Source organism: Stegostoma tigrinum, chromosome 33, assembly GCF_030684315.1.
Source record: "Stegostoma tigrinum isolate sSteTig4 chromosome 33, sSteTig4.hap1, whole genome shotgun sequence".
NCBI lineage: Eukaryota > Metazoa > Chordata > Chondrichthyes > Orectolobiformes > Stegostomatidae > Stegostoma > Stegostoma tigrinum.
The window spans coordinates 2,836,247-2,862,378 of record NC_081386.1 but is presented as its reverse complement, the minus strand read 5'-3'; positions in this window follow the sequence as shown (position 1 = coordinate 2,862,378).

The window sequence follows — 26,132 nt, the reverse complement described above, 5'->3', positions numbered from 1 at the left end:
TATGGCTGCAGGGTTCCCAGGCGGAATATGAGTTGCTGTTCCTGCAACCTTCGGGTGGCATCATTGTGGCAGTGCAGGAGGCCCATGATGGACATGTCATCAAGAGAATGGGAGGGGGAGTGGAAATGGTTTGCGACTGGGAGGTGCAGTTGTTTGTTGCGAACTGAGCGGAGATGTTCTCCGCTCAGTTCGCAACAAACAACTGCACCTCCCAGTCGCAAACCATTTCCACTCCCCCTCCCATTCTCTAGATGACATGTCCATCATGGGCCTCCTGCACTGCCACAATGATGCCACCCGAAGGTTGCAGGAACAGCAACTCATATTCCGCCTGGGAACCCTGCAGCCATATGGTATCAATGTGGACTTCACCAGTTTCAAAATCCCCCCTTCCCCTACTGCATCCCTAAACCAGCCCAGTTCATCCCCTCCCCCCACTGCACCACACAACCAGCCCAGCTCCTCCCCCCCACCCACTGCATCCCAAAACCAGTCCAACCTGTCTCTGCCTCCCTAACCGGTTCTTCCTCTCACCCATCCCTTCCTCCCACCCCAAGCCGCACCCCCAGCTACCTACTAACCTCATCCCACCTCCTTGACCTGTCTGTCTTCCCTGGACTGACCTATCCCCTCCCTACCTCCCCACCTACACTCTCTCCACCTATCTTCTTTACTCTCCATCTTCGGTCCGCCTCCCCCTCTCTCCCTATTTATTGCAGTTCCCTCCCCCCATCCCCCTCTCTGATGAAGGGTCTAGGCCCGAAACGTCAGCTTTTGTGCTCCTGAGATGCTGCTTGGCCTGCTGTGTTCATCCAGCCTCACATTTTATTATCTTGGAATTCTCCAGCATCTGCAGTTCCCATTATCTCTGATAATAGCTGCCAGATTTGTTTGCCAGACAGGCAGGCAAGCTGCATGTACAGACAGAAATTCTTTCTTGATTCATCTGAAAGAAACTTCTCTTCACAGAGGCAGGGAGAAAGAGGTTTCAGAGTAGTTCATGGTTTGCTGGAGAGTAACTGACCAGATAAAAGCGTCAGACATGAAGAAGCAGAAACCAAAAATCTTCTCTATCATCCAAGATCTGTCCTGCTGAATAAACATATTCAAGTAAGCACCTACAACCACAGTCACTCAAGTTGCTGAAGTCTGTTTTGAAGAAGGGTCACTGGACCCGAAACATTAACTCCAATTTTTTTCCACAAATGTTGCCAGACCTGCTGAGTTTTCCCAGCAATTCCTGTTTTTGTTTAAGCTTTCCTTTGATTTTGATTTAAAAAGAAATCTTTGCTACTAGCTATTATTAGATCGTAATGCTAAAGAAAAAGTAAAAGGAACTAAGTGAAATGTAAATGAGCTATATTAATTGGTAGTTCACTGACAATGCTGTGGACACATTGGCAGTGGTGACACTATTGAACAACGTTGGACATTGAGCATAACTTCTTTTGTAAGCATGAAACCCTTGTTCTATGATCTATCTGCCTGTGCCAATTTAGACTCTGTCAGTTCATGTCATCTACTTCAGTAGTTACGGTACTTCCAATGAGTTACCTTTCCATTGTGATAAACAAAATTGTCAGAGAATTGTAAGTGGCTGTGAATTTGACAAGCTTCTAAAACGAGATGAAAAGGAATTACTTCTTCTCTCAAAGGGCTGTGAATCTATGGATTTCATTATCACAGAGTAAGTTGGATCCAGAACACTGAATAAATTTGAGGAGGAGGTAGACAGCTTTTTTAATTAGTAATGGTTTAACGGGTTATGGGAAGTGGGCAGGAAAGTGGAATTGAAGCTGAAATGAGATCAGCCCTGGTTGTATTAAACAGCAGGAAAGGCTTGAAGGCTAAATTGAATACTGCTGGCCCTAATTCCAGCGTACTTACATTCTTATGCACTGGTGAGGTGAACAATATGGGCCATGAGCTGTACCCAGCAGTGGGAATAAATCATGGCTTTATGAGATTGTGTATAATGGGTAAAGTTGATAGTCTGTTTCAGACTTCTGTCTGTGCTCATTCCTATTGTGCTGGGCTGTGGGGAAATGACAAGGGAGAGGGGCTAGCTGGACAGAATTGACAGAGATTTGCCTTTAAATACATTTGGATGGATATTCTCCTCCTGTGTTGTGTTTCGCTATGTTTTAGTGATGAAACCTGCCTTTTCCTTTTACTTGGAATTAGAGCATAAGAAGAGCAGGAGTAGGTCATTCAGCCTCCTATTCAATAAGATTATGGTTGATCCACCCCAGGCCTAAACTTAACTTACATGTCAGCTTACATAGCTGCAACGTCCTGATATTTTAAAAATCTACCATTCTGTTTGACTAACGAATTGATTGAGTGCTCTGAGTTTCACATCCAAGTGTTCTTGTAACACACTTCAGATAAACAGTACTGTTACCTTGTCTTCAGTCATTTTAAAACATACCAGTGAATAGTGCTACATTACCCAGTCCAATACTTTAGCAAACACATCAATCATTTTAGGAACATGTTATGACTGAACGAAATGACCCTTTACCAGACTCATCACATCTGAACCAGACACACAGAGCTGCATTAGCTAGCACTGCCTCACTCACATTTCTATTCTACAATGAAAAAGTTAAACACTGGAAGAAGCGAAAGTATTCACCAGATATTATGAGCAGACAGAATTTAAAGACAGAAGAAGAGCATCAATTGTGCTTAATATTTAAGATTGTTGTACAGTTAGAAAGTTTACATTTATGGATACATTCAATAATTTGCTGATAAATATCTGCCATTACATTCAGATTATTAGGCTAAAATAAAACAAAATATAAAAATGAATTGTGGGTGCTGGAGATCGAAAACAAAAGCAGATATTGCTGGTGAAAGTTAGCAGGTCTGGCAGCATCTGTGGGAAGAAAGCAGAGTTAATGTTTCCGCTGATTCTCCATCAGAAGAATTAACTCTGTTTTCTTTTCAAAGATACTGCTAGACTTGCTAAATTTTACCTCCAATTTCTGTTTTCATCCCAGGTTATTATACTGCCCTTTAATAAGCCTGGATACATGGTCAAGCTACTAAGTTGCAATACCATCACTGCTTCACAAGGCCAGAAGAAATCAGAACAGCAGCAGGGCCTCCAGCACCTTAAGCCTGCTGTGCCACTAAATAGGATCATGGCTAGTCCAACACTCTTCACATCCACTTTTCTGCCCTTTCTCTGTAACCCTTGATTCACTGCCTGGCTAAAAATCTAACTCAGCCTTAAATACACACAAGGATTCTGCCCTCACAGGTCTCTGTGGCAAGGAGTTCCAAAGACTCACAAGCCTTTGAGAGAAGAAATTCCTTATCATCTCAGTCTTAAATCAGCAACCCTTTATTCTGAGACTATCCACTCTGGTTGTAGACTCTCCCATGAGGGGAAACATCCTGTCAGCATTTACCCACTCAAGCCTCCTAAGAATCCTATATATTTCAATGAGATCACCACTCATTCTTCTAAATTCCAGTAAGTGGAGTCCCAATCTGTTAGGCTTTGCTCACATTCAGTCTTCCACATTCCAGGAATCATCCTAGTGAAACACCTCTGAGTCACCTCCAATATCTATTTTAAAATAAGGGGACTAAGAATACTGCTCACAGCACTCAGTTCTGAAGAAGGGTTGCTGGACTCAAAATGTTAATCGTGTTTTCTCTTTACAGATGCTGCCAGACCTGCTGAGTTTTTGCAGCAATTTATTTATTTCAGATCTCCAGCATTTGCAGTTTTTTGTTTTATTTTATCACAGTACACTAGATGTGGTCTCGGTAGTTGAAGGAAGACTTCCCTACTCTTATTCTCCAATCCCATTGAAGTAAAGGCCATTGTTCCACTAGTCTTCCTGATTACCTATTACACCAGGATGCTAGCTGTGTTTCATGTACAATGCCCCAAATCCCTTTGTGTTGCGGCTTTCTGCAATTTTTCTGCACTTAAATAAGACTGTTCTTTTGTTCTTACCTCTAAAATGAACAACTTCGCATTTTCCCACATTATATTTGATTTGCCAATATTATACTAACTTACTTAATCTATCAAATTTCTGTGTCAGCTGTATCCCTCTCACAACTTGCCTTTGTTGTTGTGTCATTTGCAAAGTTAGCTGCAGTACACTCACTTCCTTCCTCCAAGCCATTGGTATATATTGTAAATAGTTATGGTCCCAGCGCTGATTCCTGTCAAGCCCACTGGTCATGGGTTGCCAACCTGAATAGGAACCCTTTATCTCCATTTGCTGTTTCCTGCCCATTAGTCAATTCCCTTTCCATGCCAATATGCTATCTCCAACACCATTCGATTTCCTCAGCTCCACCTCCTTGGGCAGACATGAAGCTATATGCCAGCTATTGCTTAATGTGGTTTATAATCAACTCTCTGTCTCCCATTTTCTATGACTTGAGCTCATATCGCAGAGTGTGATATAATTTGTAAGTGACCTTAGATTGAAAAATGCAAATTTTCTTCTGAAATTCTTCAACAATTTTCTTTGAATCTTCTGCAATTTGATTATTTGGCTTTAAGCAACTTTACTGTAATAATAGAATCACAGAGTGGCTACAGCTCAGAAAGATGTTCCTTGGCCCTTTGGGCATGAGCGAGTCTCCGCAAGAATGAATAAACTAAGCTCACACCCTTTCCCTGTGGCCTTGTAAAATAATTTCTGTTTTAAATTACAGGTAAATCCCATTCCATTTCTCAATTTTTTCACTTACCACCACTACAGGCCACAAACTAAATATTTTGCTGTCATTGGGTCAAACTTCTGGAATTCCCTTCATACCAGCATTATGAGTCTACTAACACCACATGCTTTGCAGCAGTTCAAGAACGCAGTTCACCTCTACTTTCTCGAGGACAGCTCTAGGGCATCTCTGCAGCAGTTCCTCAGGACACTGCCTGACATGCAACCATCTCCAGCTGCTTCCCTCTATCGTAAAATCAGAAATGGGGATGTTCGGTGATCATTGCACAATGCTCAGCATCATTGGCAACTCCTCAGATACTGAAGCAGTCCATGTCTAGATACAGAAAAATCTGGACAATATCTAGGTTTGGGTTGACAAGTGATAAGTAACATTTCCACCAGACAATTGCCTGGCAAGGACTATCTCCAACAATAGAGAATCTTATTCATTGACATTCAGCAATATTACCATTACTGAATTTCCCATGACACTCAACTGGACTAGCTATATAAATACTGCAGCTAGAAAGCAGCTTAGAGGTTATGAATGCTGCAGCAGGTCCTTACGACTCCCTCAACCCTGTCCACCATCTACAAGGCACAATTCAGGAGTGTGAAGGAGTGCTCCCCACTTGCCTGGATGGGTACAACTCTAACAATAAGAAACTTGATACCATCCAGGACAAAGCAGCCCACTCAAATGGCACCACATCTGCAAACATTCACTCTCTCCACCACCAGTGCTCAGTAGCAGCAGTGTGTATTATCTACAAGATGCACTGCAGAAATTCTTCAAGGTTCCTTTGATAGCGCCTTCCAGACACAAGGTCTTGACCATTTGAAGAACAAGGGCAGTAAATACATTAGAAACACTACCATGTGCAAGACCCTCCTAATCTACTCAGCAACCCCACTTGGAAACATATCACTATTCCTTCACTGTTGCTTGGTCAAAATCATGGAATTCCCTCCCAAAGGGCATTATGGGTCTACCTATGGCACATGAACCGCAACAGTTCAAGAAGGCAGCTCAACATCATCTTCTCAACGAGGGATAACGAATGGAAGAGAATAGAAATTCACTGTCATTTGTATTTATGAAAATACAGTGAAAAGTGTATAAATTGTCATAATATGGTGCCACTCGAATTTACAGAAATTTTAAAAAGAAATAATTGAGACACAATTAAGACTTTTCTGAAGAAGGGTCTCGACCCAAAATGTCAACTTTCCTGCTCCTCTGCTGCTGCTTGGCCTGCTGTGTTCATCCAGCTTCACACCGTGTTGTCACAGATTCTCCAGCTTCGGCAGTTCCTTCTATCTCTGTAACAAAATTAAAACTGTTTGTTTCATCCATGGCTCCTCGATTTTTGAAGTGGCTAGTGGGTTGCTGCAGCCAAAGTTGCCTCTGAGGCTGCCAAAGCAAGGCTACTTGGACCAGACGCACCACACTGGCATTGCTGAAGCTTCTGCATCACTGCCATAGCCAGGAGGAACATATCGGACCCACCAAGCTGCTTACACTGAAACAGTTGCTCAAGCTGTTACCACTTAAGCTGCCACATCGACATCATAGCCATGAGGAGTGAACTGAAACCACCTTGCCACTACCACTTGTTGCTCCCACTGAAATTATCGCACTGCTGTCAGGAGGAACTGATGATGAAACCATCACTCAAACCGTGGCCAGCATGACCACGAGGAATGGATATCCAGAGCCACTATGCCACCACCGCAGCAGCTGCAGCCCTCACAAACACCTTCCTGCACCATAGCAGAAGAAAAGAAGAAAATGTGAATTTTGTTGTGAAAGAGAAATAAAGTAGCAAACAAAATAAAGAGCAAAGTAGAATGTGGCCTGATAGGTGACCAGGAGCAAATGAGCTTAGGAAAATAAATGATGGCCCAGTCAGCGATGTGGACTCACTGTGAATAAATTAAAAATCCACTTTCCCAAATGATAATTCCATTAAAAAATTAATTTTCAGGATTTTGTGGGAAGAGCAGGGAGAGGGATGAGTAGGTATCTCTTTTGAAAAGTTGGTACAGGCCAGGTGGCCTCACTGATCTTCTCTACCTTGAGTTATTCTTTCGTTTGTTCTGTTAGATGCTGGCATCAAGGAATTAGGCTAAGCACAAGTCATGTTTTAAGTATTCTCACATCTGGCACTTCCCATAGCTAATTCACATATTTCCTGCCCCAGCAGTGAACCACAATTAAACCAGGTTCCTTACTGGTGATCTAGTGGTTACCATTTCACCCCTTTGGCCCAGGTTCGATGGCTGGTCAGGGAATCAGGTTTTAGGAATGGCACGGTGGCTCAGTGGTTAGCACCGCTGCCTCATAGCACCAGGGACCTGCGTTCGTATTCCAGCCTCGGGTGACTGTCTGTACGGAGTTTGCACATTCTCCCCGTATCTGCGTGGGTTTCCTTCAGGTGGTCCGGTTTCCCCTCTCAGTCCAAAGATGTGCAGGATAGCTGGATTGGCCATGCTAACTTGCCCATAGTATTGGGGGTGTATAGATTAGGTGGGTTATAGGGGGATGGGTCGGTGTGGACTTGCTAGGCCGAAGAGCCTGTTTCCACGCTGTAAGGATTCCATGAAAATGAAAAAAGATTCTATGAAACATAACTGATTTTATGAGGTTCTTTTCTCCATCTTGTACTGTCATTCACTCAGACCTCATCAAACATTAATTAGTCTGGCAGCTTGCAGCCTTCACAGGTTTATCTCAGTTCAGCCTTAATTCAGGACATCTGATGCTAACAATACACAGGAATCCTTCGACTGTCCAATTCTACGACATTTTAATGTCCTTTTCAAATACTCTACCTTATCATGCCTCCTGAACCCAACAGTTTGATTCTAATTTCCAATTTTATTGTGTCCAAAAAAATTAAAGAAAACATAATGGCACTTTCACTTTGAACTCATTGTTTCAAATAGACTATTGTGCTGTTGGCTTCTACCACAAACATACCAACACTCAAATAGTCAATGGGAAAGTAAATGAAGTATCATTATTGAATAAAAACAAGATACCAGGAGAGCTCTTCATATGTTTGCCCAGTACTGTAATCTTTAGGAATGGCCCTAAGTTGTTTGTGCCGTATATAGTTCTGAAAGAGTTAATACTGAGGCGTGCCATAAGCACTACTCACTATGATGGCACTATGTATACCTGAGGGTGAATTAGAGGAGTGAGACAAATGTCTGGTCCTCCTCAGAGTCTCTGACAACATCTGGTATATCAATGAAATCTGAAACTAATTATTAATGTGTATTACTAGTCTTGATGGGCCGAATGGTCTCTTTGGTGCTGTATGACTATGATTGAAGAGTTTTTGATCTAATTCATTGATTGTGAATCACTTAGCTGTACATACTGCATGCTGCTTTCATTGTTTGACACACAAGTGTTTCATGGCTTCACTAGGTCAAAACCTCACTTTTAGGTATGCCTGGTGCTGCTCCTGGCATGTGCTCCTGCACCCTCCATTGAATCAGGGTTGATCCCCTGGCTTGATGGTAATGGCAGATTGGGGATTTGCCAGGCCATGAGGTCACATATTGTACTAGAGTAAAATTCTGCTACTGCTGATAGCCCACAGCATCTCAGGCCCCAACCTGAGTTGCTAGATCTGGTGTGAATCTATCCCATCTAGCACAGCGGTAGTACCACACAACATGGTGCTCAGTGTGAAAATAGGGCTCTGCGTCCATCGGAATGTGAAGTGATTGTTCCTACCTAATGTCATTTAGACATGCAGCAGTGAGAAGCAGACAGTGATCATGATGTCAAATGGGCTTTCTTCTTGTTTCCTCAACACTTGCTGCAGGCGCAGTCTGACAGACATGCTATTCAGGACTGGGCCAGCTTGATCAGTAATAGTATTACTGACATTAAAGCTCCTCACCAAAGTTCACCCTATAATCGAGGACAACTTACTTTTATTTCAATGGTTTCTGAAACAGCTGAAAAGTTCACAGCATGATCTGCAACCTCTGCCCCATATGGAATTTTGGTAATTGCAAGGTTGGATAAATGAGTGGTTTGGAGGTCTGTGCACTCCCTCTGACACCCCAACTTCACTTGTACAAGTTTCCAACAGAGTTTCTTAGTGCATTTAGTGTAGAATAATGGGATTACCATACATGATGATGTAAAACAATGTCAGAGTCACGTGAGTAGGTAGTGAAAGGTGGAAGGGAGTAGAGGCTTGAACCTCATGTGCAGATACTGTGTGCATAGATCAAGCTGTTAACAAAAAGTTCTTGTGGAATTTGCCAGTTTGGATTTGTCCTTTTCTTTGTGAACAGGACATACTTGGGCAATTTTCCTTATTGTCTTGTAGATGCCAATGCTGTAACCATACTGAAACAGCTTGGTGAGGGAGCACAAATCTTCAGTGTTGCGGTCAGAATGCTGTCAGGGCCCATTGTCTGTGCAGTATCCAGTGCCTCTAACATTTTCTTGATATTACATGGAGTGAATCGAATTGGCTGAAGGTTGGCACAATGCTGCAGACCAGTGGAGGAAGCTGAGGTGGATCATTCACTCGACACTTCTGACTTAAGATTGTTGCGAATGCTTCAGCCTTATCCATTGCACTGTTTGCTGGGCTCTTCCATCATTGAGGATGGGAATATTTGAGGAGTCTCATCCTCTAGTGAGTTATTTAATTGTCCACCACCATTCACTACTGCACGTGGCAGTACTGCGGAGCTTAGATCACATCCGTTGGCTAAGGGATCTCTTAACTGTTTCTCACTTGCTGCTTCCACTGTTAGTTAGCAGCAGCAAAATTGTACTCTAATAGAATATGCAACCTCATGGCCTGGCAAATCTCCAGTCTCCATTACATCATGCCAGGGCATCAACACTGATTCAATGCAAGTAGTCCAGTGCGCCCAACAATGTAACACAGTAGCAGCAGGCTGAACAGCTCAAACATCTCACTATTATCGATAACTTGTTAATCTTTAATGAGAGATTAATAATACCAACATCTCTCTGACATGAGATTTTTCGAAGATTTGGCCAAGGATATTTAAAGATGACAAAACGAGGGCGCAACAATCAGTCTGGAGGCCCGGTATCACGGTAAAAGCAAATTACTGTTAACTACATTCCTTGCATTTTAAACAGCCAGGAGAAAAGTAATCATTGTTACCAACAACCTTTTTATCAAGACCATGTGAACACATGAGAATGGATTTATTTGAGAGCTATGAGAAAAATCCACATTATTGCAACAGATTACTAGTCAGGATGGATTGAATCAATTATCTGCACAGTTTCATATCAGATAAAATAATAATCACTTAGACCACAATCTGTAAATGAGCAGATCAGGAGATTTGCTTGTGAAAGTGATTTCATTCGTGTTTCCAGGTCACCTCACTATCTTCAATCAAATTGAGAAAGTATGTGAGGCGCTTGAATAATAAAGAGAAACTCTTGAGGAAAAGCTCAGATCTAAATCTTGCTCTATCGAGTTATCAATCCTCACTACACAGTGTTGTCAATAAATTATTGATGTGGAGGAGATTGAGAACATTGCTTCCACTTCTGTACTCTGTGTTAAAACTTCTACATTACTGAGAATGATCTCAACAGAGTGAAACAACAGGAGGATGGGCAAATGAGCAATCAAAGTCAAAACTTCAATAAAAGGTACACACCACACAAGTTGCTAGTGATGAATTCTAGGGAGAGAGTGTGGGATGGCTGTAGAATAAACACCAGAACCAAGATGGTTCATAGTTACAACAAATGATAGAATCATAGGGGGAAGTTGTAATTGCATTGATATTACTATGCAAAAAGAATCATAGAATTCCTACAGTGTGGAAGCAGGCCATTTAGCCCATCAAGTCCACACTGATCTTCTGAAGAGTATCTCACCCAGACCCTCCCACACCAATCCCTGTAACTCTGCATTTTCCCGTGACTAATTCACCTAACCTGCATGTTCGTGGATACTAGAGGCAATTTAGCTTGGACAATCCACTTAATCGGCGCTTCTTTGGACTGTAGAAGGAAACTGGAGTACAGATGCTGTCAGGGAAGAGCACTGTAGAAATGTGCAGATTGTTTCAGGAATGCATACTGTGTGTGCTTGATATGTTTGTCCATAGCAGGCAGGAACAGAAAAGGCTTTACAGGGATACAAGTTCTCCAGGAAGGAGCTGAAGAAAGGGCTTAGGAGAGCTTATATGGGGGCGTGAGAAAACCTTGGCAGATAGAATCAAGGAAAGCTCCAAGACTATTTATACATACGTGAGGAATAAGAGAATGACAAGAGAAAGGTTAGGGCCGATCAAGGATTGTAAAGGGAATTTGTGCACAGAGCCTAAAGAGATAGGAGAGGTCCTTAAGGAATACTTTTTTTTCAGTATTCACAACTGAGAGAAACCTAGCTGTAGAGGAGGACAGTGTGAAACAGGCTGGTAGGTTAGAGGAGGTTGCCGTTAGTAAGGAAGATGTACTAGGAATTTTGAGGAAATTGAAGATAGATAAGTCCCCTGGGCCTGATGGGATTTACTTAAGAATTCTATGGGGAGTGAGGGACGAGATCACAGGGCCTTTGGCAATGATCTTTTCATCCTCACTGCCCATGGGTATAGTGTGGGAAGATTGGAGAGAGGCAAACAATCATTCCCGTGTTTAAAACAGGGAATAAGGATAACCCCAGAAATTACAGGCCAGTTAGTCTTATATCAGTGGTGGGCAAATTATGGGAAAGGGCTCTGAGACATAGGATTTATGGTCACTTGGAAAGACACAGTTTGATTCGTGATAGTCAGCATGGATTTGTGAGGGGTAGATCAAGCCTCACAAACCTCAGTGAATTCTTTTAGGAGGTGACCAAACACATGGATGTGGTATACATGGATTTGAGTAAGGTGTTTGATAAGGTTCCTCATGGTAGGCTCGTGCAGAAGGTGAGGAGGGATGGGATGGGGGAAATGTGGCAGATTGGATTCAGAATTGGCTGACCCTGAGAAGACAAAGGGAGGTAGTGGACGGAAAATATTCAACACGGTACTCAGTTACGAGTGGGGTACCACAAGGATTTGTTCTGCTATTTGTGATTTTTGTAAATGATTTGAATGAAGGAGTGGATTAGTAAGTTCATGGATGATATGAAGGTGGGTCACGTTGTAAACAGTGCGGGGGGCTGTTCTAGGGACATTCTAGTTACTAAGGGACATTGCTAGGATGCACAGCTGTGCTGAGAAGTGGCAAATGAAGTTTAACCCTGAAAAGTGCAAGGTGATTCATTTTGGAAGGACAAATTTGAAAGCAGAATACAAGGTTAACGGGAAGATTCTTGGCAGTGTGAAGGAGCAGAGATATCTTGGGGTTCGAGTCCACAGTTCCCTGAAAGCTGCCACCCAGGTGGATAGAGTTGTTACGAAGGCGTATTGTGTGTTAGCTTTCGTTAATAGAGGCAATGAGTTCAACATCCATGAAGTTATGCTCCAGCTACACAAAAGCCTGGTTCGGCCACAACTGGAGTATTGTGTCAAGTTCTGGTCGCGTCATTGCAGGAAAGATGTGGAAGCATTGGAAAAGGTGCAGAGGAGATTTACCAGGATGTTGTCTGGAATGGAAGGAAGGTCTTATGAGGAAAGGTTGAGAGAGCTAGGGCTTTTCTCTTTAAAACGATGAAGTATGAGAGGTGACTTGATAGAGGTGTACAAAATGATTAGAGATGTAAATAGAGGAGACAGCCAGAGACTTCTTCCTAGGGTGGAGGTAGCTATTATGAGGGGGCATAGTTTTAAAGTCAGTGGAGGTAGATGCAGGGGAGACGTAAGAGGTAGCTTCTTTACTCAGAGAGTGGCCAGGGCGTGGAATGCATTGCCGGAGAGGGTAGTGGAGTCAGCCTCATTGGGGCATTTAAGCAGCTACTAGATAGGCATATGGATGATAGTACAATATCAGTATAATGTAGTGGTGGAGGTTAGGCCTTAAAATTAGGGTAAAAGTTTGTCACAACATTGTGGGCCGAAGGGCCTGTACTGTGCTCTACTGTTCTATGTTCTACCTGGAAGAAACCCACACAGTCAAGGGGAGAATATGCAAACCTGTATACTAAAGGTGGAATTGAATCCGAGTCCCTGGCACTGTGAGGTAGCAGTGCTCACCACTGAGCCACCATAGAAAGAAGAGTGCTGCATGATCAAGTTCTGAATTGATTGGTGGCTTTGGGATTCTGGAATTCGCTGTCTTCTCCTTTCTGCTGCAGGGGCTTAGACAAATAGCAAACACTTCAAAATACTGGAAAAGTGCCAGTTAGTGAGCTCTTCATGAGTCCCTTCAAGCCTGGTAGGAAGAAAGATGTTACAGAGCATCCTTTCTCAAGCTTTGAGATGTTAACCAGATGTTAACCAAAAATGCTGCAGCTGAAGGGATTTCTTCTCCATTCTAAGGGGGCCTTCCATTTGTCCCCTCTGAATTTTTATTATCAAGTTAGGCCTCTCAGGATGTCTCTGATTTGAGGTGCCTTCTTAGCTTCTACCTGCCTCAGAGGCACCCCAATCTTTCAATGGGGAGTCCATGTTTGGGAAAATAACACCACCATCTATCTTCCAATAAGTGCAGTGTCGGAACACCCCCTTTGGGGCTGACGTTAGGGCCCCAAAGCCTGTAAGAAAATCTTGCTCAACATGTCCACAGTGAAATTGATTTAGTCAATGTTGAACTTCTTTCATGTTAACACAAAGGCAGATTAAACAGCATCTGTGCAGAGAGAAGAAATCCCTTCAGCTGCAGAATTTTTGGTTAACGTCTCAAAGCTTGAGAAAGGATGCTTTGTAACATCTTTCTTAATGTTTCCAGTCTGCTTTCATTAACAAGAATTCTGTGCTGTTAAAATTAAAAATGTTAATATTAATATTTTGGGATTCATTTTCAGACTACTTAAATTATTCTCACCACCAATAGCAAACAGTTCCCAACAGACAATGGCATTGGAGAACAGTACATTTTGTTTGCCCTCTTCATAGTGGTTTGAAATGATAATTAGCTAATTCAATTTGGGACACCATTATTTATGATCTCAATTATTCATTAGGTTTTCCTTCCTGTTTAAGACACCATTCTATTCAATTTACACAATGTACCACACAATGTGCTAAAATTCTGGAAGCATGATCCTAATTCTTAAAATTGATCTCCAGCCTTTGTGGTAGTGTCCGATCAACCACTGTTTCTGAACATTTTTAATTAATTGTCAGAATGCTTGTTGGACTGAAGTTCTCTGTGACTGAAAGCTAAATGTGCAGATAGCACATATTATTAGGCTTCGTCGGAGGCTCACTGATGATGTTACCTGGAATGGTGACGAAACGTCTGAAAACTAACCTTCCAGCTCAGGGAGTAAACTCACATCCAGAACCTCAACCTGAGCTACAAATCTTCTCAAAACTCGCTAGCACATATTATAGAATGTTATTAGCAGTTCACAGTAAAAGACAAAGTGGTGTGTTCAACAGCAGCCAGACTTTATACAAAAACATTTACAACAAACATAGAGGTCATCAGCGGAAATGGTGGAGTAGTGGTAGTATCACTGAATTAATAATAGAGAACCCCAGGATAATGTTCTGAAAATATGAGCATGAATCCACATAGCAGATGGTGAAATGTGAATTCAGTAAAAATGTCTCGAACTAAAAGTCACAATGACAACCATGCAGTTGGAAAATCCTATCAGAGACAGGAGCAAAATAACTTCAAGGTGAGCATACCTAGAAGAGTTATGGCAGTGAGTTAAACATTAAAATAAAACAAAGAACTGCAGATGCTGGAAATATGAAACAATGACACAAAGTGCTGGAGAAACTCAACAGGTCTGGCAACACCAATGGAGAGATAAACAGAATGAATGCTTCAAGTCCAATAACCTTCATCAGAACTGAAAGCAGCTGGGAAAGGGTGTGGTAGGGAACTAGTGGAGGCAATGGCCCAGTGGTATTATTGCTAGACTGTTAATCCAGAGACTCAGGTGATGTGCTGGGAACCGGGGTTTGATTCCCACTATGGCAGATAGTGGAATTTGAATTTAAAGCAAAATCATGACCATGAATATATTCTTAATTGTTGGGGAAAAGCCCATCCTTCAGGGATGGAAGTTGCTAGTCTGGTCTACATGAGACTCACAAATGCCATCTGAGCAATTAATGATAGGCAATAAATGCTAGCTTAGCCAGTGACACCCTCATCCTGTGAATGAATAAAAAGAAAAAAAAGTGAATAAAATAGAAGAGGCAAACAAAGGCATTGCTGGTGATAAGCCAAGAGGGGGATAAGTGCTGGGTAGAATGCTAATGAAAGTGTCAATGGTAGAAAATTGTTTGGCTCTGCTGGAGCAACCCATACAAAACAGAACCTAAGGGTGTGGGAGTGGGTAATGAACAGGGAGGAGGCAATTCATGTTCTGAAATTATTAAACTGAAGATCTTATATGTTTCAATATTCTTACTTCTAAACTCCAATGCGTATAGGCCCAACCCACTCAACCTTTCCTCTTCAAGAATCAGCTTCTTCTGAACTGCTTCCAGTGCTATGTATATCCCTCATTAAATAAGATCTGATCAGCATACAGCAGTGGAGTTGCAGTTTCGCCAAGGCTGTTCAAACTGGTAGCTAAATCCCCTACTTTAATATTCCATCCCTCTTGCAAAAAAGGTGAATATTCCATTTGCCTTTCTAATTGCTAGTTGAACCTGCATTCATGCTTCATGTGATTTAAGCATAAGGATAAGCAAATTCCTCGAAAGTTCAAGTTTCTGCAGTCTGTCCATGTAAATAATACTCCACCTTTTTATGTTTTCTACTAAAGAGGACAATGTCACATTTTTGTACATTATTATCTGTCAATATCTTGCCCATTCACTTAGCCTACCTGTATTCCATTGCAGAATATGTATCATCCTCACGATCCGCTGTCCTCCCTGTGTTGACATTGTCAACAAATTTGGCCGCATTATAGCCTGTCCCTTTATCTAATCATTAATATAGATTATAAATAGTTCAGGTCCTAGCATCGATCCTCCTAATATGCCACTAACTGCAGCTTGCCAAGTTGAAAATGACTCATTCATCCATTTCCTATTTGTGAGCCAGTCCTCTGCCCAAGCTGAAATAGCACCCAACACTATTCGCTTTTATCTTGAGTGGTAACATTTTAGGTGGCACATTATGAAACACCTTTTGGAAATCCATACGTACTATGTCGATTTGTTCCCCTTTTCTCATTGATGGTTACATCCGCAAAGAACTCAATAAATTTGTTAGTCACAATTTCCCTTTTGCCATTATTTAGCTGGATACTTGGCAAGCAAAGGTGCCCATATCATAAGGGATACAAGGTCCAGCTGTGGGAGTAACTGGCTGCTGTAAAATATCAATAAAATAAAATATCAAACAAGTAGCTCCCTAAAACGTCAATGCCATTATAAATGGGTACTGTGTTCTGTATCTGGTGATGGAATTGAAATTTGTCCCCTATATACCCAAAATTGTTCAAAGGAATTTCGTGCTTGCTGGTGGTTCTTGTCTCCCAGTCTGTAATCGTTTAATTTATCCAGTTGTGACTGACTCATGCAGTGACACACAACGGGCTTTTGCTTTGTCAAGTAGTTTATATTTTACCTTCCTTTTACTTCCATTCACTTGTATGAAACTAAATAGCATTTTGGGAAAAAAGTTGAGAAATTATTTGCAGTGGAAAGTAGCCATAAAAACCAATAGTCAGAGAAACAATTAATATAGTCATAAAATCAAGGAATTAAATTCAATCTAGGATTGTATATGGATTAAAAATGCCATGAAGCTGTTAAATCATAGAAGATTCTCATTATTGTTGGAAAGCAATTGTTTGATGGAATGGCAGGTTTAATTTTTCTTTGTAATAAGGTTGTCTGTTTGACTGCAGTTTGCCCTGCTACTGGCTTACAACATGACCTGAATCCTCATGAGCCTTACTTGGGTTATATTTCATGTGTCACCTAACCTCTGTTGACCAGAAGCAATCCATCTAACCCCACTAATTGGTCCCACAGCCTCCCACAATCACATACAGGTCAATATAATTAACAGCTCAGTTCAAACCACATAGGTCTACTCGTCCGCATTATCACAGTAAACCGATTCCCACAGTCTGTCTCTGTTGACTTCTACAAACTACAGTAAGACCATTGGAAAATGTACACAGTCCTGACATTTCACAGAATCCACTCAGGTCAGACGAGACATTATTGCATGGGTCAGCCGAAATCTTTGAGAGGCCCTTCAAAAGGACAGAATGGTTGAAATACACAATTAACCTGTAAACTCCATCCTCTAATCTCCGTCCCCACCAACCCCACTCTCCCCCAGAAATGATTCAGTGACACGCTGCCCAGGACTTGTTATGCAGCTGAGCGGCCAAATGCTTGCACTGAACCCAGGCTCATGTGAGAATAGCACTACTTAAAGCTAAACTACAACACTCAAAATATTCTCCTTATTCCAGGATTAACTGCTTAAAGAAAATTGGGCAATAAGGAGAGAGTTCCAAAGCTAAGGGAGCCATGGGCATGGTGGCAATGATTAAAAGTTAGCCATAAAACCATGGTCGATTATTGTAAAAGTCCATCTAATGTCCATTAGGGAAAGAAATCTACCGTCCTTATCTGGAGTGATCGGCATGCCATTCCAATAGCCCAACTGACAAACTTCAGCCAATTTAATTACCTCTAAGTGATATCAAGAAATGACTGATGCACTGGATAGTACAAAGGCCTTAGGCCCTGACAACACTCCCCCAATACTCAGAGCCAGAATTTGTTGTAACTGTAGCTCTGATATGCACAGTTGCAACACTGGCATCTATCTGGTATTGTAGAAAATTCTAAAAGAACACAACTCTCTGGGTAAGATAATAACCTCTCATCTTTCCACTCTGGGACCAAGTCTGGGAATCTTTGTTGAGCTCCTTCCATGGTAATAATAACTTGCCTGAGATAAGGAGACCAAAACTACTCACAGGTGTTATTTAACCAAGCTTCCACACTACTGAAGCAAGCACTCCTCCTGTACTCAAATCCTGTTGTAATAAAGGTGAGCATTCTATTAACCTTCCTCACAGCTTGCTGTACCTGCATATTGACCAGTGGCTTTTCAACAAGGACACGTTTGTACATCTCCTATTTCCAATCTCTTGCAATTTAAGAAATATTTCTCAGACCTGTTTCTGTTTTGAAAGTGGATAGCCCCACGGTTTTCTGTATTATATTCCATTTGCCATGTACTTATCCATTCACTAAGCCTATCCAAATCTTCCTGAAGTTGCTTTATCTTCACAACACATACTCCGACTTAGCTTTGCATCATCTGCAAATTTAGCAATATTTCATTTGGTCCCAGCCTCCAAATCATTGATATATATTGTGAAGACCTAGAGCTCAAATACTGATATCTGTGGTATCCCACCAATCATAGCCTACCACCCTGAGAAAGACCCATTTATTCCCACTCTCAATATTCTGCCTGTTAGCCAATCATTAATCCATGCCAACCTTTCTAACCAACCTCCTGCAGGGACTTTATCAAATCTATTAACAAATTGGGGTTGGCATAGTGGATCAGTGGTTAGCACTGCTACCTCACTGTACCAGGGTTCTGGGTTCAATCACATCCTCAGGCGACTGTCTGTGCAGAGCTTGCATATTCTACCCATGTCTGCGTGGGTTTCCTCTAGGTGTTCCAATTTCCTCCCAAAGTCCAAAGGTATGCAGAGTAGATGGAATGGCCATGATAAATTGCCCGTAATATCCAGGGATGTGTAGGCTAGGTGGGTTAGTCTTGGGAAATGCAGGGTTACAGGGAGAGGGTTGGGGGATACTCTTTGGAGAGTCAGTGCAGGCCTGATTAATTGAATGGCCTGCTTCCATGCTGTAAGGATTCTATTCTATAAAAATAGATCTCAGTACATTACATCAATTGGCTTTTCTTAATTGATTTTGCCAGGGACGTCTTCAAAAACCTCCAGCTGGTTTGTCAAACACGATTTCCCTTTTGCAAACCCATGTTGACTGTACCCAATCAGATCATTATCGACAAGGTATTAGGAAGGAGGTGTTATGCTTGTTAAATTTATTAGAATTCTTGGTGAACAGTTTTCTTTACCTTATTCAAGGAAAGATATTCTGCCATTGGAGGAAGACTATATAATGACTCTCTAGGCTGATTGCAGGTATGGAGGGAATTTTCCTATGTGGAGAGGTTGAGTAGGTTGGGCTGTGCTCATTGGAGGTTAGAAGAATGAGAAGTGATCTCATTCAAACATGTAAGTTTCTTAGAGTGCTTGGCAGGGTAGATGCTGAATAGTTGTTTCCCCTGGTGAGAGAGTCTAGGACAAGAGGACATAATCTCAGAGTAAGACCCAGATAAGACAGGGTTGAAGAGGGATTTCTTTGCTTAGAGAGCAGGTAATCTGTGGAATTCTTTACTACAGAATGCTGTAGAGACTACAGATAGACTTTCAATCAGCAAGTTATGGGGAAAAGGCAGGAAAGTAGAGTTGAGAATGATCAGATCAGGCATGATCTCATTGAATGGCAGAACAGGCTCAATGGGCCAAATGGCCAACTTCTGCTCTTATGTTTCTTATGACCTTAAGGAGAAAACCTGTAGTGTTAGTGGATCAAATGTTTATACTGTTAAGTTTATTTACTGATTCAATGAGGGCATCGCTGGCCAGGTCAGCATTTATTGACCTTCACTAATTGGCCTGAAGCTGAGTGACTTGCTGGAGCCATTTTAGAGGGTATTGAAAAGTCAACCATGTTGACATGGGTCTGGGAGTCATGTGTCAGCTGGACCAGGTAAGGCCAGCAGATCTCCTTGCTTGCATCCCATTAGCGATTTGGTTTGATTGTTATGACAATTGACAGTGGTTAAGCAAAAGGAAATAAGTCACCTTATCCCATTGGGCTACTTTTTCACTATAAAAGGAAAGCATTGGGGAACAGGTTGAAGTTTTGTTCTGATATTTTTGCAAAAATCTTTTTCTGAGCCTTCTGTATTTATATATGGCTTTGTTTGATTTTCCTTCTTTTGTGTAATAAAGTTTTGTGCTGTTGTTAAGGACTATCTGCAGTCTCATGTGAATATGTTCCAGTGACTAACCATCATATTGACAAATTTCAACAATTAAAAACATTCTGGGATCTAACTTGTCCAATATTACCACTAGCTGGTTTTATTATTACTGAGAGTAGACTGATGGGACAGCAATTGACTGGGTTGAACTTCCCTGTCTTTTGTTTAAGGGACAATTTACCACATTGTTGCCAGTGTGATAGCTATACTAGAATATTGTGGCCTGAGCAGGTAGCTAGTTCTGAAGCAAAAGTCTTTCATACTATTATTGGAATATTGTCAGGAGCCATGGCCTTTGCAGTATTATTTACATTCATCCACTTCTTGACAAAAGTTGAGTGAACCATATTAGCTGAAGAATGATATCTGTAAAGCGGGGGACCACTGGAGCAGGCCGAAATGGATCATCCACTCGACACTTCTGGCTGAAATTAGATGCAGACATTTCAGCCTTATCTTTTGCCCTGATGTGTTGGATTCAGGTTGATACTTGGTGGTCAGATTAGTTCCAGTCCTTTCTTTAGACTTTGCTGCGATTTGGTGCAACTGAGTAGCTTGTTTGGCCATTTCAGAAGTTAGTTAAGCATCAACCACAATGTTATGGGTCTGGAGTCACAATAGGTCAGACCAGGTGAGAATGGCAGATTTCTTTCCTAAAATACATTATTGATCTAAATTTTTTAAGACTATTGACAATGGTCATTTGGTTACCATTAGATTGGCTTTTAATTCCAGATTTTTATTGAATTCAAATTTCACCATTTGTCATGCATGAGTTTCAAAATCGAGTCCCCAGGACATAACCCTGGAGCTCTGGATTAACAATTCCAGTGACAGTCCAGTTGGAGTTATATCAGACATTCTGGTGTCATGACCTGCCTACTCCAAATCCCAGTGGTCACACATGTTAATATTCAAACCTAACATGGCATCAATGGATATGGTGGGAAGTAATTCTATTGGCATTTTCTAACCCAGTAACATAAAAACTATCATAATATGTTTTGTAGACAAAGTATTATTCAGTTAGAAACATGATACACAACAGCTAAAAAATATGGTGATAATGGGAACTGCAGATGCTGGAGAATCCAAGATAACAAAATGTGAAGCTGGATGAACACAGCAGGCCCAGCAGCATCTCAGGAGCACAAAAGCTGATGTTTTGGGCCTAGACCCTTCATCAGAGAGGGGGATGGGGAGAGGGTTCTGTAATAAATAAGGAGAGAGGGGGAGGCGGACTGAAGATGGAGAGAAAAGAATATAGGTGGAGAGGAGAGTATAGGTGGGGAGATAGGGAGGGGATAGGTCAGTCCAGGGAAGACGGACATGTCAAGGAGGTGGGATGAGGTTAGTAGGTAGGAAATGGAGGTGCGGCTTGAGGTGGGAGGAAGGGATGGGTGAGAGGAAGAACAGGTTAGGGAAGTGGAGACAGGCTGGGCTGGTTTTGGGATGCAGTGGGGGGAGGAGAAGAACTGGGCTGGTTTTGGGATGCAGTGGGGGAAGGGGAGGTTTTGAAGCTTGTGAGGTCCACATTGATACCATTGGGCTGCAGAGTTTCCAAACGGAATCCCCCCATCCCCCTCTCTGATGAAGGGTCTAGGCCCGAAACGTCAGCTTTTGTGCTCCTGAGATGCTGCTTGGCCTGCTGTGTTCATCCAGCTTCACACTTTGTTATCTTATAAAAAATATGGTAATGCCTTTTTACAATCAAAAGAAGATTTTTTTTTCTTTAAATTGGGCTGGCTTGTAATCATAGAGTAAGAAATAGAAAAAAATGAAAATTTTGTAAATAAGTGTAAATAGCATTTCACTATCCATTGAGCTAAATGGTTGGAATAAACACCTCTTCAAACTAAAAATTTGACTAGGAGTGACAAATAAATGAAAAAAAAATCCAGGAAATGAAACAATATTGAATGCCAAATCAATTAATTTTAGAGTGAAAGTTAATGGCCCATACTTTTCTCCATTTCATATTTCAATTTTCATGATAGTGAGATATTTAGGGAGGGACCCAACCACTGGCTCTCAGCCAATCATCTCCAGATTCAGCTTACTACAAGAAGGGACACTGTGTGCTGATAACAATCAACATTTCCAAAATTTATCAATCCCTATCTGAATGTTGATGATGACAAATGGAGCATAACCTAAAAATGTATTATCATGGTTGCTATTGGTGAAGTTGGATGGTGGCGACACTAATGTGTTACTGAAATCATTACTCTTAAGTGCTTGGCTCCTTTTTTCATTAACAGGATGAGGATGTCACTGGCTAGGCAGTGTTTATTGTCTATCCCTGCCAGACCTGGTAAGGATTGCACTTTCCCTCCCCAAAGGACATCAGTGATCTAGGTGGGTATTTCCAACTACTGACAATGGATTCATGGTGATCATTAGATTCTTAATTCCAGATATTTTATTGAATTCAAATTCCACCATCTGCCGTGGCAGGATTTGAACCCAGGTCCCCAGAATATTATCTAGGTCTCAGCATTTATAGTCCAATGATAACACGACAAGGCAATTGCGTCTCTATAAGGTTGGAAGATATAGTGATTATAATGAGGACAGCCAGGTGGACCCCATAGAATATGAGTTCCCTAATTGGGACGTTAATCTGGCCTAATCAGATAGTCTTGGCTGACGGGTAAGAACACGAGAATCAGACATCCTGTTCCCTCTGAGAGCTGGTTCTAAGGAAGCTGGATCAGTGTCAAGGACTGTCCATGTGTAAATAAAGGGTGGCTTGGTGACTGAATATCAGCCTTATTGGAGTTATTTCAGAAGATCCTTTAAATTCCAAACTCCAACATGTGGAATTAAATTGAATTGGGCACAAAGCAATGCACTGACTCCTTTTGACTATGATTCTTTGGACATCTATTCTGTGGGTTTTGGGGTCTTCTACACACCGGTCTGCATATGGCCTCAAGTTGTCACTTCCACCTCCAATAGGCTGACCCAAGGAGATGCTCAAGGGTCAACTTCTGGTTGATCAGTGGATGTGAGGCCAAACCAAGCAAGGTCCCTGCCACAAATCAACTTCTGGGAATACCCTGGACCATTCAAAATTTTATTGCTCCTCCACCTACCAATTGAACAACTCTTTTAAATCTTACCCATTACTAGACAGCAACTAAATTCAAATAACCCCATATTTTCAGGAAAAGTCTCATGTGAGAAATTACATCAGAAATTGTGGCGCAAGATCATAGAACTAATTGTCTTAACGGCTTCAGCAGAATGACCAGACACTCACTGAACTAATCCTGTGTCTTTATAGGACATGAAATGATAGGAACTGCAAATGCTGGAGAATCCAAGATAACAAGGTATGGAACTGAATGAACACAGCAGGCCAAGCAGCATCTTAGGAGCAGAAAAGCTAATGTTTCCGGCCGAGACTCTTCATCAGAAGTGGGGGGGGGGTGAGGGTTCTGAAATAAATAGGGAGGGGGGGGAGTGGATTGAAAATGGATAGAGGAGAAGATAGGTGGAGAGGAGACAGACAAGTTAAAGAGGTGGGGATGGAGCCTGTAGAGGTGAATGTAATTGGGAACATAGGGAGGAGATAGGTCAGTCCGGGGAGGATGGACAGGTCAAGGGGGTGGGATGAGGTTAGGAGGTTGGGAATGGAGGTGCGGCTTGAGGTGGGAGGAGCGGATAGGTGAGAGGAAGAACAGGTTAGGGAGGCGGGGGTGAGCTGGGATGGTTTTGTGATGCAGTAGGAGGAGGGGAGATTTTGAAGCTTCTAAAATCCACATTTGATACCGTAGGGCAGCAGGGTTCCCAAGTGGAATATGAGTTGCTGTTCCTGCAACCTTCGGGTGGCATCGTTTTGGCGCTGCAGGAGGCCCAGGATGGACATGTTATCAAAGGAATGGGAGGGGGAGTTGAAATGGTTTGCGATTGGGAGGTGCAGTTGTTTCTTGCAAACCGAGTGGAGGCGCTCTGCAAAGCAGTCCCCAAGCCTACGCTTGGTTTCCCCGATGTAGGGGAGGCCACAACAGGAACAGCGGATACAGTATACTACATCAGCAGATGTGCAGGTGAACATCTGCTTGATGCGGAATGTCTTCTTGGGGCCTGGGATGGGGGTGAGGGGGGAGGTGTGAGGGCAGATGGAGCACTTCCTGCGGTTGCAGGGGAAGGTGCCAGGTATGGTGGGGTTGCAGAGGAGTGTGGAGCGGAAAAGGGAGTCACGGAGAGAGTGGTCCCTCCGGAAAGCAGACAAGGGTGGGGAGGGAAAAATGTCTTTGGTGGTGGGTTCGGATTGCAGATGGTGGAAGGATCAGAGGATGATGCGTTGGAGGTCGGTGGGGTGGTATGTGAGGACAAGGGGGATCCTCTTTTGGTGGTTATTATGGAGACGGGGTGTGGGGAATGAGTTGCGGGAAATGCGGAAGACACGATCGAGGACGTTCTCGACCACTGCGGGGGGGGACATAGAACATAGAACATTACTGCACAGTACTGGCCCTTCGGCCCTCAATGTTGTGCTGACCTGTCATACCGATCTGAAGCCCATCTAACCTACACTATTCCATGTATGTCCATATGCTTATCCAATGACGACTTAAATGTACCTAAAGTTGCCGAATCTACTACCATTGCAGGCAAAGCGTTCCATTCCCTTACTTCTCTCTGAGTAAAGAAACCACCTCTGACATCTGTACTATATCTTTCACCCCTCAATTTAAAGCTATGCCACCTCGTGCTCGCCGTCACCATCCTAGGAAAAAGGTTCTCCCGATCCACTCTATCTAACCCTCTGATTATTTTATATATTTCAATTAAGTCACCTCTCAACCTTCTTCTCTCTAACAAAAACAGCCTCAAGGCCCTCAGCCTTTCCTCGTAAGACCTTTCCCCCACACCAGGCAACATCCTAATAAATCTCCTCTGCACCCTTTCCAAAGCTTCCACATCCTTCTTATAATGCGGTGACCAGAACTGTACGCGATACTCCAAGTGCGGCCGCACCAGAGTTTTGTACAGCTGCAGCATAACCTCTTGGTTCCGGAACTCGATCCGTCTATTAATAAAAGCTAAAACACTGTATGCCTTCTTAACAACCCTGTCAACCTGGGTGGCAACTTTCAAGGATCTGTGTACATGGACACCGAGATCTCTCTGCTCATCTACACTCCCAAGAATTTTACCAGTAGCCCAGTGCTTTGCCTTCTGGTTACTCCGACCAAAGTGCATCACCTCACACTTGTCTGCATTAAACTCCATTTGCCACCTCTCAGCCCAGCTCTGCAGCTTATCTATGTCTCTCTGCAATCTACAGCATCCTTCATCACCATCCACAACTCCACCAACCTTAGTGTCGTCTGCAAATTTACCAACCCATCCTTCTACGCCCTCATCCAGGTCATTTATAAAAATGACAAACAGCAGTGGACCCAACACTAACTCTTGCGGTACACCACTAGTAACTGCTCTCCAGGATGAACATTTCCCATCAACTACCACCCTCTGTCTTCTTTCAGCAAGCCAATTTCCGATCCAAACTGCTATATCTCCCACAATTCCATTCCTCTGCATTTATACAATAGCCTACTGTGGGGAACCTTATCGAACGTCTTGCTGAAAACCATATACACCACATCAACCGGTTTACTCTCATCTACCTGTTTGGTCACCTTCTCAAAGAACTCAATAAGGTTTGTGAGGCATGACCTTCCCTTCACAAAACCATGCTGACTATCCCTAATCAATTTATTCTTTTCTAGATGATTATAAATCCTATCCCTTTATAACCTTTTCCAACACTTTACCAACAACTGAGGTAAGGCTCACTGGTCTATAATTACCAGAGTTGTCTCTATTCCCCTTCTTGAAGAGGGGAACCACATTTGCTATCCTCCAGTCATCTGGCACTATTCCTGTAGACAATGTTGAGTTAAAGATCACTGCCAAAGGCTCGGCAATCTCCTCCCTAGCTTCCCAGAGGATCCTAGGATAAATCCCATCCAGCCCAGGGGACTTATCTATCTTCACCCTCTGTATGATTTCTAATACCTCTTCCTTGTGAACCTCAATCCCACCTAGTCTAGTAGCCTGTATCTCAGTATTCTCCTCGACAACATTGTCGTTTTCTAGAGTGAATACTGTTGAAAAATATTCATTTAGTGCTTCCCCTATTTCCTCTGACTCCACACACAACTTACCACTACTATCCTTGATTGGCCCTAACCTTACTTTCATCATTCTTTTATTCCTTAAGTACCTATAGAAAGCCTTAGGGTTTACCC